Source organism: Dendrobates tinctorius, unplaced genomic scaffold (genome assembly GCF_039654945.1).
Source record: "Dendrobates tinctorius isolate UK_male_01 unplaced genomic scaffold, ASM3965494v1 ptg000232l, whole genome shotgun sequence".
NCBI lineage: Eukaryota > Metazoa > Chordata > Amphibia > Anura > Dendrobatidae > Dendrobates > Dendrobates tinctorius.
In genome coordinates, this window is record NW_027361899.1 from 16,029,629 (window position 1) to 16,044,163 (window position 14,535).

Consider the following 14,535-nt stretch of genomic DNA (forward strand, 5'->3'; position numbering starts at 1 on the left):
CAGACGGATTTTCTCTTTATGCGTTGCAGCGATCCCTCACTTATCGCGGGTATTACAATGTTTGAAAATCCGCAAAGTAGGAACCTTACATTTATTTTAGTATTTATATATATTTAAAGGTTTTAAAACTTCTTCCCACACACTTAGAAATTGTTCCCAGTCACTTATTAAACTTTCCAACACTTTTATAAACCCGACTTATGTTCTTAAACATATTCTACACTCTTAAGCCTACGTAACTTTAACAACATACGTACACAGTACCGTACTGTAACATTTGATATGGATACTCACTACGCACAGCGATCGGAGGTGCGCACGATGCGGGATAGCAGGCCCACTGATGCTACGATTACTGAGCCAATCAGCACCCAGAATACACAAGACAGTACTCTGGTTGGTCGACTTCCATCAGTCAGCCAATCTTGTGCCATGTACAGTACCGCAAAATTTCACGATATAGCGAAAAATCCGCAATAAATAATGAAATATAATCCCGCGATACAGTGAACCACGATATATAGAGGGACTACTGTATTCTATAAATCAAGGCAGATTATTAGTTCAGAATACGTCCTGTAAATCCTCCCTCCCTATAAACCAGAGACATGTCGGTGACAATTGAACATACACCTGCACTCTGTCAGCCACACATGCCCCTTTTAGTACCTCCTCAGATCCCACTTTAAACATCCTGATCCTAGATATTCTCTGTTCGTGTCCTTTTCTCAAGTGCACAGATTAGTATCTGCACTAGGTACTAACTTTCAGCATCGTAGATGCCCAGTGTAATGCCACTACCAGTTGTGTCCTTTAATTTTCCTGTCCTTTCAAGGCTCTTGCCCAAAAAAAGCTATGACTTCTACAGAGACCATTTTAGTATTTGCCCTAGGTATACAGTTAAGTCCCTGCCATACATGTCCAGATAATTTTTTTCCCCTAGGTGCCCAGTCTAGTGTACTTTCTCCAAGTGCACACGTACAATGTTGCTGTAGGTGCGACGATTAGTGCTGTACACAGGTGACCATCTTCACGTCTGCTCCAGGTGCCAAGTTTAGTGTTTGTTGTACACTAGGTGTCCAGTTTAGATGACCTCCCCACAAAGTTCTTGCCACAAGTGCCCCGATTTTTGTTCCCTACCATGTATCGCCTGTCAGCATCCCTGCCCCAGGTGCAAACGTTAGCTGCCCTTTTAATGTCCGTGCCCAAATATTCAATTTCAGTTTATATGCCCCTGGGTACTATGAATTAATAATGGTGACAACAGAAATACGGTAACAAATTCACCTTCAAAAACCACTGATTGAAAAGTAATTCTGGAACTGTTAGTTCCACAACTAAAAAAAGTGTCTAAGGAAAGAGCGGTGATGAGACATCTCGCACAAGACTCGTGGTCTCTATGGAAAAGTTATTTACCTTAAGGATCTTCAAGGAACCATCAAGTTAGAATCCAAGTTTGTTGGTTTCTTGCACTTTTACTTCAGAGTGTAATATTATATTTGTTCGGTATTGTTCCTCCTTCTATCCTCAGTCTTGTATTGTATTGTTTGTTTGCCGAACTGACGTGTATTGAGCTTTCTTTGCAGCCAGGTGAGTGTGGATGTGTCTCCCTGAGCGCTGAGAGCTCTACTTCTAGTTTAAGGCTATTATGAAGAAAAGGAGTAGAGTTTCGCCCCCTCAGCACCTCACCATAGAGGAATACGTCACGCTACCTGGAAGTGTCACCTGAGTATTCACCAGATCACACAGGACTCATCCTACTTGCTTTCTTACCTTTATAAAGGACCAATTTCAGATGGTGTAAAAGTTTTTAATTTGTTATCATTAGACTAGTAATTGGTAACGAGAGTACTGTTTATATGGGAATATTGTGGCAGCCTTACAAATATAAAATGCCCCTTCACCCTCCAATCTGTCCACTAGTCGCCACCATCCCTTACCCTTTAAAAGTCATGGATCCAGAGGCACAGCTAGGTGGGGATTCAGCTGGCGGTGCATGCGTCCTGGATTACGGGATTAGCATTGTATAAGCTGGTAAAATGGTTTATTCCAACATTTCTAGTCATGTAAGGTTGTTAAAGGGTTAATGTTAATTTGTCTCGTATTCTGACAATTGAAGTTGTCAATGCCAACTTTCTAGAGCAGGGGTTGGAAATGTTTTTCCCTCTAAGGGCTATTCGGATGTTTATACCACCCTTCGGGGGCCGGACAAATCGCATGCTAACTCAGCACACAAAGTACGTCCTGACACTGGCACTGGTGTCAGGACATAATTTTTCATTGCACGCGCCTCTGTGTTCATGCTCACAGAGCAAGAAATTAAATGGTAGACGGCCGTCAAAATGCAGCTGCCGGCCCAAGCACTGCAATCCCCCGGGAATCTACCTGGAGGTCGGGTAAAAGGTCATCAATGGCCGTAAACAGGCAGGAGCCTGAAGTTCCCCACCCATGTTTTAGAGTATCAAAAAGATCAGTAATAAAACCCTGGTGGTCTTGGAAAGTAAAAGAATAAAGTAAATATTCTAGATGACTATGGGAGTAAAAGGGTAATGTAAGCATTTCCTGTGGTTTAGGGAAGTGAAGAGGGGATGTAAGCATCACCGGTGGTCCATGGAAGTAAAGAGGAGATGTAAGAAACCCTAGTGGTCTAGGGGAGTAAAGCGGGGAAATAAGCAACAATGGTGGTCTAGGGGAGTAAAGAGGGGATGTAAGCAACACTGGTGGTCTAGGGGAGAAAAGCGGGGAAATAAGCAACAATGGTGGTCTAGGGGAGTAAAGAGGGGATGTAAGCAACACTGGTGGTCTAGGGGAGAAAAGCGGGGAAATAAGCAACAATGGTGGTCTAGGGGAGTAAAGAGGGGATGCAAGCAGCACCAGTGGTCTAGGGGAATAGAGGATGTAAGCTTCACTGGTGGTCTAGGGGAATAAAGAGAGGATATAAGCAACACTGGTGGTCTAGGGGAGAAAAGAAAGGATTTAAACATCTCCTGTGGTCTAAGGGAGTAAAAAGGAGATGTAAGCATCACCGATGGTCAAGAGGAGTAAAGAAGGGAAATAAGCAACACTTGTGGTCTAGGGGAGTAAAGAGGGATGTAAGCAACACCAGTGGTCTGGTGGAATAAATAAGGGATGTAAGCAACACTAGTAATCTAGTGGAATAAAGAGGGGATGTAAGCAAGCAACACTGGGGGTCTATGAGAGTAAAGGGGGATGCAAGCATAATTGATGGTCTATTGGAGTAAAGAGGGGATGTAAGCAACACTGGTGGTCTAGGGGAGTAAAAAGGGTATGTAAGCAACAATGGGTGATATAGGGGAGTAAGAGTTGACAGAATAATGTAATCAGTGTTTTTTTCCCACTGTATTGAGCCTTACATGGACAGATCTCTGATCAGTAATTAATAATAATATTGATAATAAGAGATATTCAAGTTTCAGGGAAGTTACCTAAAGATGAAAAGTAAATAATGCTATTACTGAAAAAAAAAACCTTCTATGCCGACGGTGATACCTTCAATATTCTGGAAGTAGTTGATTTATCCTTGAAATATTTATAGATCTGAGCTATTTGGGTTGGTGCTAGGTGCCTGGGCAGTCACCAGGGTATAAAGATGCAGGACTATGGCTGCACACCAAGAGAACCATGCTATATAACTATCGCTGCGCTGTCTGCTCTTCATCACTGACAGGTCAACCATGGTTCTTGTCTGACCTGTTTGCTCAAGTTAGAAGGTTGCCTTCCTTCTTTCACATGATGTTTTTAGACTTCTTTGCCTTGGGACATTGGATGTTTATCTCCTGATTCTCCAATGTCAGCAGTTTTTTAGCTAATGTCTGGGAAAAAACAGAGGGGAAAACCATGCACCTTAGATAGCGGTCACACAAAAGCTGTGATGGCTCAGGAAGTGCCCACAGCCTAAAACCTTGTTGAACAAACTTTATTCGGCATCCAGACCCGAACAGTAAACTGGACATCTTGTAAAAGTTCCATGTTTTTGTTTTGGGCTCAGTAACAGAACCCTGAACTTTACAGTTTAGGTTTGCTCTTTCCCAGTTGTGAGACATCATAAGTCACAGCAAGGAGACGATGGGCCTCATCTTGAGTGGTGCAAGGTTATGCCAAAATGAAAATACTGCTCAATATTCATTTTATTTTTGTTTTCTTAATTCTGTACAAAATGAAATGATCACTACAGTGAGCATCCAGCTGTATCGACATCCCCGGCACTGACTGACAGCTCAGCAGTGCATCAGCATAAGAGTCGGCTGTCAGTCACTACCAGGGGTATGGTTATAGCTGGATGCTCACTATGTACCAAGCAGTGACTGAAGCCGCGCCGGCCATGACTCCATGACTACAAGCCGGAAGAAATAAAGTTAATTTACTGCCAGCAGCCAAACCATCAGAATGCTATTAACCTGCAGATTAACCCCACATTTGCAAGTTAACAGCATTTTTTGACATGCCAAGTTTCCTTTAAGACTGGCATTGTTCACACTAGTCGGAAAGAAGGGCTCGCAGAAGTGCGATGTGCCAAAATTCATGAAAGGCATATTACACTTAATGAATATAGTGCCTCTAATTAGTTGTGTGCGCCTCCGTTTGCTTTGCCAGAAAAGCTACTTAAGGCCCATGGACCCATATGTAAGGGTGGTGGACTGTTCTGCAGCGTTCCTACCCCTGAAGAGTGAGAGGGGCCATGTAGGAAGATAGTGGGGAACTTCCTGATAATTAGGCAGTTAGAGTTTGGAGTGCTAAGTGAGCAGTGCTGCCAGAAGGGCGATCCACAAGAAGAGGAGACTGAGGGAGAAGGGATAGCAAGATCCTGAAGTAAAGTGATTGTTGAAACATAGTGGCCTTCCTGAAAAAGGGTCCTTGGAGAGGACACTGAGTCACGAACCGCCGAAGCTTGCAACACCGATGGTAATGGGTCTAAACAGGACTGAGTTCGTGGGACTACTAGGCGTCCCGAGCAGTAGATCCAATGCACCAATAGTGTAAGATAGAGAACGTGGAACCACAGAGGGAGTAGAGAGATTTTCTGATCAGGACTGTGGCACAGAACCTGGTTTGTGATGAAATAAGGCGGAACAGTATGCCTCACTTGCAATGAAGTACACTACAGAGGGTGGATACTGTGTTAATTAAAAATATAATCAAAAGACTTTGTACCCGCTATCCCCTGTGTATAACCCTTACTATAAAGTAAAGACTATATTTTTTAACAGAAGTCTCGTTTATTGAACTGTGGAACCTATGGTCCTGGCCAGCTCACAGATGGCCTGCACGGGCGTAAGTAAAAACACCCAGCCAGGACGCACAAACACAGCAAGGACCCAAAAACACAGCACGAGTACAAACACCCAACTGGAACCCACACTTTCATGTCGCACCAGGTCGTAAAAGGAGATGAGTGTGTGGCGCCCCCAGGAGTATGGTCGCCACAGTGGCATTGCCTTCTTCCAGGGAGGGTGATGTCAGGCTAGGAAGCAATGAAGGGTTTCTCTAGCAGTTAACCATAACATACAACACAGTTCCCACTCCGGGCCAGCAGAGGGAGCTCTGAACCAGAATTGGGGGAGGAGTGCTCTCTGAGGGCCAGGAAGGGAAATGAGGAGTTAGTGTGAGGAGGCCGAAGTGTGTAGACGTGGAGAAAAAAGCTGGGGGACTGAGCGGAGTTGAGAGCTCGTCCCCAGCTGGAGCGCATGATCTGGAGCCTGGTCTCCACGGTTGTATGGATACTAATGGTCCTGCAACAGAAACCAGAGGAATAGGAAGCTGTAAATGCTCTATTCCCATCTAAGACTCGGAGGCACAACAGCGACGTGTGAGCCAAAGGAGATAGAAGGCTACAGCTGTCTGCCATACGAGGTAGATCCAAAAGGGAAGAAGAAGGAGGTACGTCAGTGTAACACAGTACTGCATGTACCTCAAGTAAGCGCTAGGAAGGAGACTACACAACCTATCTGCATAGAGAGATTCCTGAGTTGCTTCCAGGCTAATCAGCTCCTGTGCCATCTGTAATCTGGACCCTGGACTGCACTTACAAAGTAAAGGTAAAGAAACTACATTCCGCTGTGTCCTTGCCTTCTTTCGGCAACTTCTCCAGCACTGCTACATCTCTGTGCCAGACACTGCACCCTCTTCCCCAACACCGATCTACACAGCCCTGGGACTACAGCCCTGCCTGTGGAGGGCTACACCATCATTGCTGCACCACACCATCTGTCCCAGAGGATCTGTCTGCAGCGTCGGCTTAACAGCTTCATTGCCGAATACTACAGGTGGCGTCACGAATCACTCATAAACTTTATTCCACCACTCTACCCCTTTTACATGGGCGCCTAGGGCCACGGACCGGGTCCCCGCTGCTGTGACATTCCCCTCTGAGAGACCGGCCAAGTACAGAGTACCCCACAGCCCTGGGAGGGCGACCCAAGTGCCTCGCTCCATGCTACGCTAAACATAGGCAGCTGAATTAGCTGCACATGCAGCATGCTGTCAACGTGTACACCATACTTTGCTCTAGTCAATTACATGCTATAAAAGAGGTGGCCCATTATGGGTCAGTGGAGAAAGAGCCTAAAAGGCCAGCCATACACTTTAGATGGCCACACAATGCTCCGGCCAATCATTCAGCTGACAGTCATCGCAGCCGATACCACCAAACACAGGAGCAGTTCTGTTTATTCTATGAGAAAGCCACCAACATACTCATCTCAGGGATAACAATGTGATCAGCAGTCCGGAACTGGACATGTGTGATCAACATCTCTCCTGACAATCAGTCGGACGGCGCCCTCCATACACATTAGACTGTCAGACAATCCCGTTGATATTGTCAGGTTCAGCTGACAGTCTAATGTGTATGGGGGGCCTTCACATTGGTTGATCCCTTCCTCACTGCTGTTGGGTGTTGATAACCGATACAAGACTTACTTTTCTAGATGAACTCCATAGTTATGAGGTGAGGAATTAATCAAAGGGCATTGAAAAGGGCAGAGAGAGGAAGCAAGCACCATGATTTTCTATTCTAGCTTGCAAAACCAAGCACCATAACCAGGGGTGGATTAAGGGTAGCCAGGGCCCGGGGCAGTCCAGACTCTGTGGGCCCCCCTCGTCACGTGACGGGGGTCACGAATCGTAGAGCCACACTCTACATAGAGAATAATGGGGCCTCCAGCACCGACCTCCACCCGCAGAGCCGCACTCCACATAGAGAATAATGGGGCCTCCAGCACCGACCTCCACCTGCAGAGCCCCACTCCACATAGAGAATAATGGGGCCTCCAGCACCGACCTCCACCCGCAGAGCCGCACTCCACATAGAGAATAATGGAGCCTCCAGCACCGACCTCCACCTGCAGAGCCCCACTCCACATAGAGAATAATGGAGCCTCCAGCACCGACCTCCACCCGCAGAGCCGCACTCCACATAGAGAATAATGGAGCCTCCAGCACCGACCTCCACCCGCACTCCACATAGAGAATAATGGAGCCTCCAGCACCGACCTCCACCCGCAGAGCCCCACTCCACATAGAGAATAATGGAGCCTGCAGCACCGACCTCCACCCGCAGAGCTGCACTCCACATAGAGAATAATGGAGCCTGCAGCACCGACCTCCACCTGCAGAGCCCCACTCCACATAGAGAATAATGGGGCCTCCAGCACCGACCTCCACCCGCAGAGCCGCACTCCACATAGAGAATAATGGAGCCTCCAGCACCGACCTCCACCTGCAGAGCCCCAATCCACATAGAGAATAATGGAGCCTCCAGCACCGACCTCCACCCGCAGAGCCGCACTCCACATAGAGAATAATGGGGCCTCCAGCACCGACCTCCACCCGCAGAGCCACACTCCACATAGAGAATAATGGAGCCTCCAGCACCGACCTCCACCCGCAGAGCCACACTCCACATAGAGAATAATGGGGCCTCCAGCACTGACCTCCACCTGCAGAGCCACACTCCACATAGAGAATAATGGGGCCTCCAGCACCGACCTCCACCCGCAGAGCCACACTCCACATAGAGAATAATGGGGCCTCCAGCACCGACCTCCACCCGCACTCCACATAGAGAATAATGGAGCCTCCAGCACTGACCTCCACCCGCAGAGCCGCACTCCACATACATGGCTGCTCTCAGTGCTCTGTGCGCACAGGACCTGTGATGAGGTCACAGGAGGGGAGGAGACAGGGGTCACATGATCGGGGGTCCTGACACCTTCCCTCCTGTGATCTCATCACAAGCCTTTGCACGCTACCAGCAGCACCAGCGTTCACGCTACTTGTAGATGCTGCTGGTAGCAGAGCACATAATGCCGCCCCCACGGTCACTCACTTTTAGGTGGGGAGAAGATGGAGTGCCATTACAGCAGCCAGCAGGAATGTGGTGGGGGCCCCCTTAGAAGCTCTTGTGGTGGGGGCCCCGGGGCTGAAGCCCCGCCTGCCCTGCCTATAATCCGGCCCTGCGCGGTGGCGGATTATAATGGGGCAATTTACTGGCCTGGGCTGTGGGCCCCTTAACCCCACTGGGCCCGGGGCAACTGCCCAAATTGACCTCATTATAATCCGCCACTGACCATAACTAGAAGCTTCTTTCTACATCACTGGATCCAGCACACAGCCATCCATACAATCTCTATACTGGTCTAATTGTATCAGCACAGATGTGTGCTTCCTTCTCTTTCCTCGTGGCTCTACAATGGGGAAAATAAGTATTTGATACATTGCCGGTTTTGCAAGTTTTCCCACCTACAAAGAATGGAGAGGTCTGCAATTTTTATTGTAGGTACAGTGGTGTAATGACCACTGTGTCCACTAGGGGGCGCTGTGTGGATGTCCCAAGAGAGAGGATGAGTGGCAGAATACGGAGTGGCCGTGGTGTGTCTCAAAGTGGGTGGCTTTGAGATGAAGGCTTGGTTATGTGCTGATCAGCAGAGCTGATCTGTCGTGCCTATGTGTTAGGGAGAAGCCTTCAGGCAGCTGGAGAGATGGGTGGGTTCTAGCTGCCCACAAACCCACCCAGGGGTGTGTCTGATAACACCTATAGTAAAAGGCTGTGTGAGTAGGTGAAGGACCTGAAATGAGGTCATAGCCATGTGACCCAGGGGGCGTGGCTACGGACCACATAACATAGCCAGGGTAGGTCACAAGAGTGAATGCTGGGACCTGATTGGTCCAGTTTGGAAGGTCCCGTGAGGAGAAGGATCTCCTCACTAACAGCCTGTGGAGCGGCTGTGTGGGTAATGGCGGCCAGTGTCTGAGAGTCCCTGAGGAGTGAGTGGATGTCTGCAGCCTGGAGAAACAGCCATATGGGAACCCTGACGTGGGTGAGATAACCCTGGGGCTAAATAGTCTGTATAATGGACGCTATGCTGTCATGTGAAGCTATATAATGGAAGCTGCGCTGTTGTATATTGCTGCTGTGGTTTATGATGGCAAATAAACCTCATGGACTGTTATGGCTTATGAAAACCCGAGCTGGATCTGATTGTGTGGCTGCCAAGCGAGTGTCCCCCAACCTTGAATAACAGCGCTACCTCACAGTACACTTCAACTGTGAGAAACAGAATATTAAAAAAATACAGAAAATCATATATGATTTTAACATAATTAATTTGCATTTTATTGCATGAAATAAGTATTTGATACAATAGAAAACTTAATATTTGGTAAAGAAAACTTTGTTTGAAATTATAGAGGTCAGATGTTTCCTGTAGTTCTTGATCAAGTTTGCACACACTGCAGCAGGGATTTTGGCCCCCTCCTCCATACAAATTTTATCAGGCTTCGGGGCTGTCACTGCACAACACTGAGTTTCAACTCCCTCCAAAGATTTTCTGTTTTGTTAAGGTCTGGAGACTGACTAGGCCACTCTAGGACCCTGAAATGCTTCTTACGGAGCCAAGCTTTAGTTGCCCTGGCTGTGTGTTTTGTGTCATTGTCATGTTGGAGACCAAGCCACGACCCATCTTCAATGCGTTTACTGAGGGAAGGAGGTTATTGGTCAAAATCTCACAATTCATGACCCCATCCATCCTTCCTTCAAAACTGCGCAGTTGTGTTGTCTCTTTTGCAGAAAAGCACCCAAGAAAGTATGATGTTTCCTCCGACCATACTTCACGGTTGCGACAATGTTCTTGGGGTTCTACTCATTCTTCTTACTCTGAACACGGCAAGTGGAGTTGATACCAAGAAGTTCTATTTTGGTACCATCTGACCACATGACCTTCTCCCATATTTCTTCTGGATCACAGGGATGGTCACTGGTGAACTTCAAACGGGCCGGGACATGTGCTGGTGTGAGCAGGAGGAACCTTGTGTGTCCTGCCGGATTTTAATCCATGACAGCATAGTGTGTTACTAACAGAAATGTTTGACACTGTGGCCCAGCTCTCTTCAAGTCATTAACCAGGTCCTCCTGTGTAGTTCTGGGCTTATTCTTGACCTTTCTAAGAATCATCTTTACCCCACGAGGCGAGATCTTGCATGGAGCCTCAGACCGAAGAAGATTGACAGTCATCTTGTCTTTCCTCCATTTTCTAATAATTTGGCGTGCTCGGAGATTTAGTTTGTGTCGACGCAGCTGCATAAATCTCCGAGCGCGGCAAAATACTCAGAGGACACCCGAGCATGCTTGGGGAAAACCCGAGCAACGAGTATACTCGCTCATCACTAGTGGGCGTAGCACCATTAGCTCTTGGGTCCTTGTGGTTGCACCAATGATATGTCCGCCCTTGGCCTCGTAGGCAAATATGAGGCAGTTAGCTCAGATAAAGAGACTTGACTGTTGCGCCGAGTGTTGTGATGAGAACACAATCCGTTTGTTTACATTTTGCATTTCACAATTTTTTTTTCTATTAAAGCTGGTCAATTCGACACAGTGGAAACGTAAGGAAGGACATACAGTATATGTGTGTTATACATTGTGTAGTATACACTTGTTTTATGGACTGTAATGGTACAGTATATAGACAGTGTCGTTCACATATACTACTCATATGCACAAAACCTCGAAACTCTGGTCTATAGCAGACATTTATAGAAGTATTTTATCTATTTCTCACTCTTGTAGATTAAATAATCAACCTACTTTTAGAGCTTTAGCTGCCCCTAAGCGATCACTGGATTCCTAATTCCTGATTTAACTATAGGATTATTCATACCTAGTTCTCAAGGGCGGATATACCATTGGTGCAAACTGTGTGGCAACACTGGGACTCAAGAGGTAAGGTGGCACCTACTAACCCCAACGCTGTGTTTAACGACGTGCATTATTATGAATGATTGGAGCGCAAAGGGTCCACATACCATTGTTTCACAACGGTCCTCTTCTGTCTGTCTGCCTATACTGGTCCTTGGTGTCTAAATTGACCAAAGGGCCCTTCTGAAACGTAAGATGACCTGAGTATTATAAATGGCATTATAGTAAGTGCAGGGCTGTTACAGATTTTGCATTGCAGTACAGGAATGTCACTAATGGTGCGCTTCACTCTAACTTCCTTTTGAAGAAACTGACATCAGAAAAAAGTCAGACCTGCTGCTGCTCTCTCACTTCTTCTGGATGTCAATTTCATCCAAAAGAAGTGAGAGTGGAGCGGCCCTTTAGAGGCTGCTGATTGGTTGAAGGGCTTATTTCACAAAACATCATAATACAAGCCCCGGAGACCCGGCACCAACATCACTGGAACAACAGCGGCACTGGAGTTCATTACAGGCTGTTTTTATTTTACATGTAGAAATATAGTATCTGAATAGTGGAGAACCGCTTTAAAAAAGCACTCCTCCTTCCCCCCATTGAAGTTGTACTTACAATTGCTCATTTTACCTTTCTAACCAGATAATTATTCTCTGATCTCTAATCTGTGTATAAACAGGAAGTCTCTTATCCCTGCAGAAATCATTCCCCTCTTCAACTCCAGACTCAGCTGCTTTCTGCTCCTTCCTGCCATTTACTTTTGCAGTGACTGATGAGTCATAGAGGAAAAATTAACCTCCTGTTTCTACATAGAGCTTAGAAGGATTCAGCTAGTCTGTTATTAATCACGTGATGTCACAGACCTAACGGAAAAGAGAAGGATTAGGTAGAAAGGTAAACTGAGCAATTGTAAGTACACAGTGCTATATAATATGATGACTGTTGTGACAGACTCAGCTACTGCTGAGCCCATTTTCCTTTTAGAGTGGACCCTCTGGGCCGTGGCACCCACCCACCGAGGGCGAGCTTACCTTGTGAGAATCCACCCCCTGTACAGGGAGTGTCAGGGGCAAGACCAAGGGGGTGAGCCACCACGGCAGCTGGACGAGACGGCCAGCTCAAGGAGACACTATTGAGTGTCTGACAACAAGGACGAGCAGGAAGCAAGACGAGACAAGACATAGGTGCAAGGTAACTTCATTAGAATAACTCAGGATCACATACAGTGTAAACAAGCAAAACGTGCAAGGTGTGCGCGTGGGCACGCCAAGGTCCATAACATGGTACGTGCCAGGTGGCACGCCTAGGTACAGGTAAAGGCATGATGGCATCGGACTCCGGACTGCTGGCAACGATCGACATCATCAAGGCATCAGGCTGCGGACATAAGCTCCGGACGTCAGGCCGCAGTCATCCAGCTTATGATCTCTGGCAGCGATCGGCAGGTTCCGGGCATCCGGCAGGCAAACCAGGTTTCAGGCAAGGAGGCACGACAGGTATCCAGGCATGGTGCGTGTTAGGGAACACGCCGAGGTCCGAGGCTAGGTGCGTGTGGAGGGGACACGCCAGGGTTCAAGGCTAGGTGCGTGTGGAGGGGACACGCCAGGGTTCAAGGCTAGGTGCAAGGCAAGGTGCGTGTGTAGGGGACACACCAGGGTTCTAAGCTAGGGGCAAGGTGCGTGTGTAGAGACACACCAAGGCACAAGGTAACTAGGCAGAGTCCTGCGCGTGCAGAGAGGCACGCCAGGGACAGGCGAGGCAGAGTCCTGCGCGTGCAGAGAGGCACGCCAGGGACAGGCGAGGCAGAGTCCTGCGCGTGCAGAGAGGCACGCCAGGGACAGGCGAGGCAGAGTCCTGCGCGTGCAGAGAGGCACGCCAGGGACAGGCGAGGCAGAGTCCTGCGCGTGCAGAGAGGCACGCCAGGGACAGGCGAGGCAGAGTCCTGCGCGTGCAGAGAGGCACGCCAGGGACAGGCGAGGCAGAGTCCTGCGCGTGCAGAGAGGCACGCCAGGGTCAGGGTTCAAGGACCAGGTTAGGACCTGTGCGTGCAAGAGGGCACGACAGGGTACATGGCCAAACCTGCGCGTACTATTATAGAAGCACGGGGAGGTATGCCATGGGCAGGCGAGGCCTGCGCGTGCTATAGAGAGCACAGTGCAGAAACAGCGTGAGGTGCAAGGGAGCACAGAGAGCACGGCTGGGGCACTGGCTAGCAGATCGGGCTGCGGCACTGACAGACGGGCAAGACTCCAGCGAACCCGGCTGAGGCATGGCAGGCGACACAGACCTAGACATGTCACATGATCAGAGTTCTAGACATGATGAGATGATTGCCGAACCAGACAGTGCAGGATCCTAGGAAAGGTCACATGATCAGCGTTTCAGACATGACGAGATGATTGCAGAACCAGACAGTGCAGGATCCAGGCAGGAACACATGATCAGGAATCCTAGACATGACGAGAAGATCACAGAAGACAGAACAGAAACGCAGGCATCCTGCAGCTCAGACATGAGGTGAGTGTGCACACTGCTCTAGTGAACATGCAGGACAGCAGACAAGATATGCGCATGCACATCGCTCCAGGAGTTCTTGAGACAAAACAGACATGACAAACATGGCGGACATGACAACTGTAATATGTTAAGAGGATACAAGTTTTGATGGGAAGAGGAGAAGGGCTTCTTTAAGTTGCATCCATAATTTTTGCTTCATGAACACCTACACTAAAACGTTTTTTCGAAAGTTAGACTGCTATATGTGTTAGCACCTGTATAGTGTGTACATATCCTCAGGCGATACAGTGATTATTTAATAAATCCACATTTATCACAGTCTACCGAGAGCAGGAATATCCGGATTTACATGTTTATCTAAGATCCATTTTCAATATAGTGTAATTTGCCTTGGCGATATATTATTTATGGTCTAGGAAAGATATATAGTGCACTAGTGATAAGCTTTAAGGAGTTGAATAGTTGTCTCCAGAGCTCTGTATGCATGGAATGGCAGCTTAGCATGCGCACCACCTCTTCATTCATTATCAGGGGTACTACTATGGATAGCCGAGCTCTGAACTCCGCTATCTCCAGCAGTCCTATAGACAAGTAACGGAGCGGTGGTTAACATGCTTATATTCGCCAACCTCTGATAGTCCTGAAGACAATGAATTTAATGGTGGTGCACATGCTCATCCTCAGCTATCTCAAGCAGTTCTATAGACAATAAATGGAGAGTTGACATGCTCAATCACCACTTCCATCAGGCGAGGCTCTGCAGAACCCAGTTCAGTGGTGGTCCTAGTGGTCATCAGCAAACTTATCACCTA

General features: G+C 47.7%; 1 protein-coding gene across 1 annotated transcript in view; it reads right to left on the reverse strand.

Moving 5' to 3' along the window:
- The window catches only part of LOC141060084 (calpain-13-like), a 173,378-nt gene that overhangs the window by 152,981 nt on the left and 5,862 nt on the right, over positions 1-14,535 (reverse strand). The gene's annotated exons all lie outside the window — the stretch shown is intronic.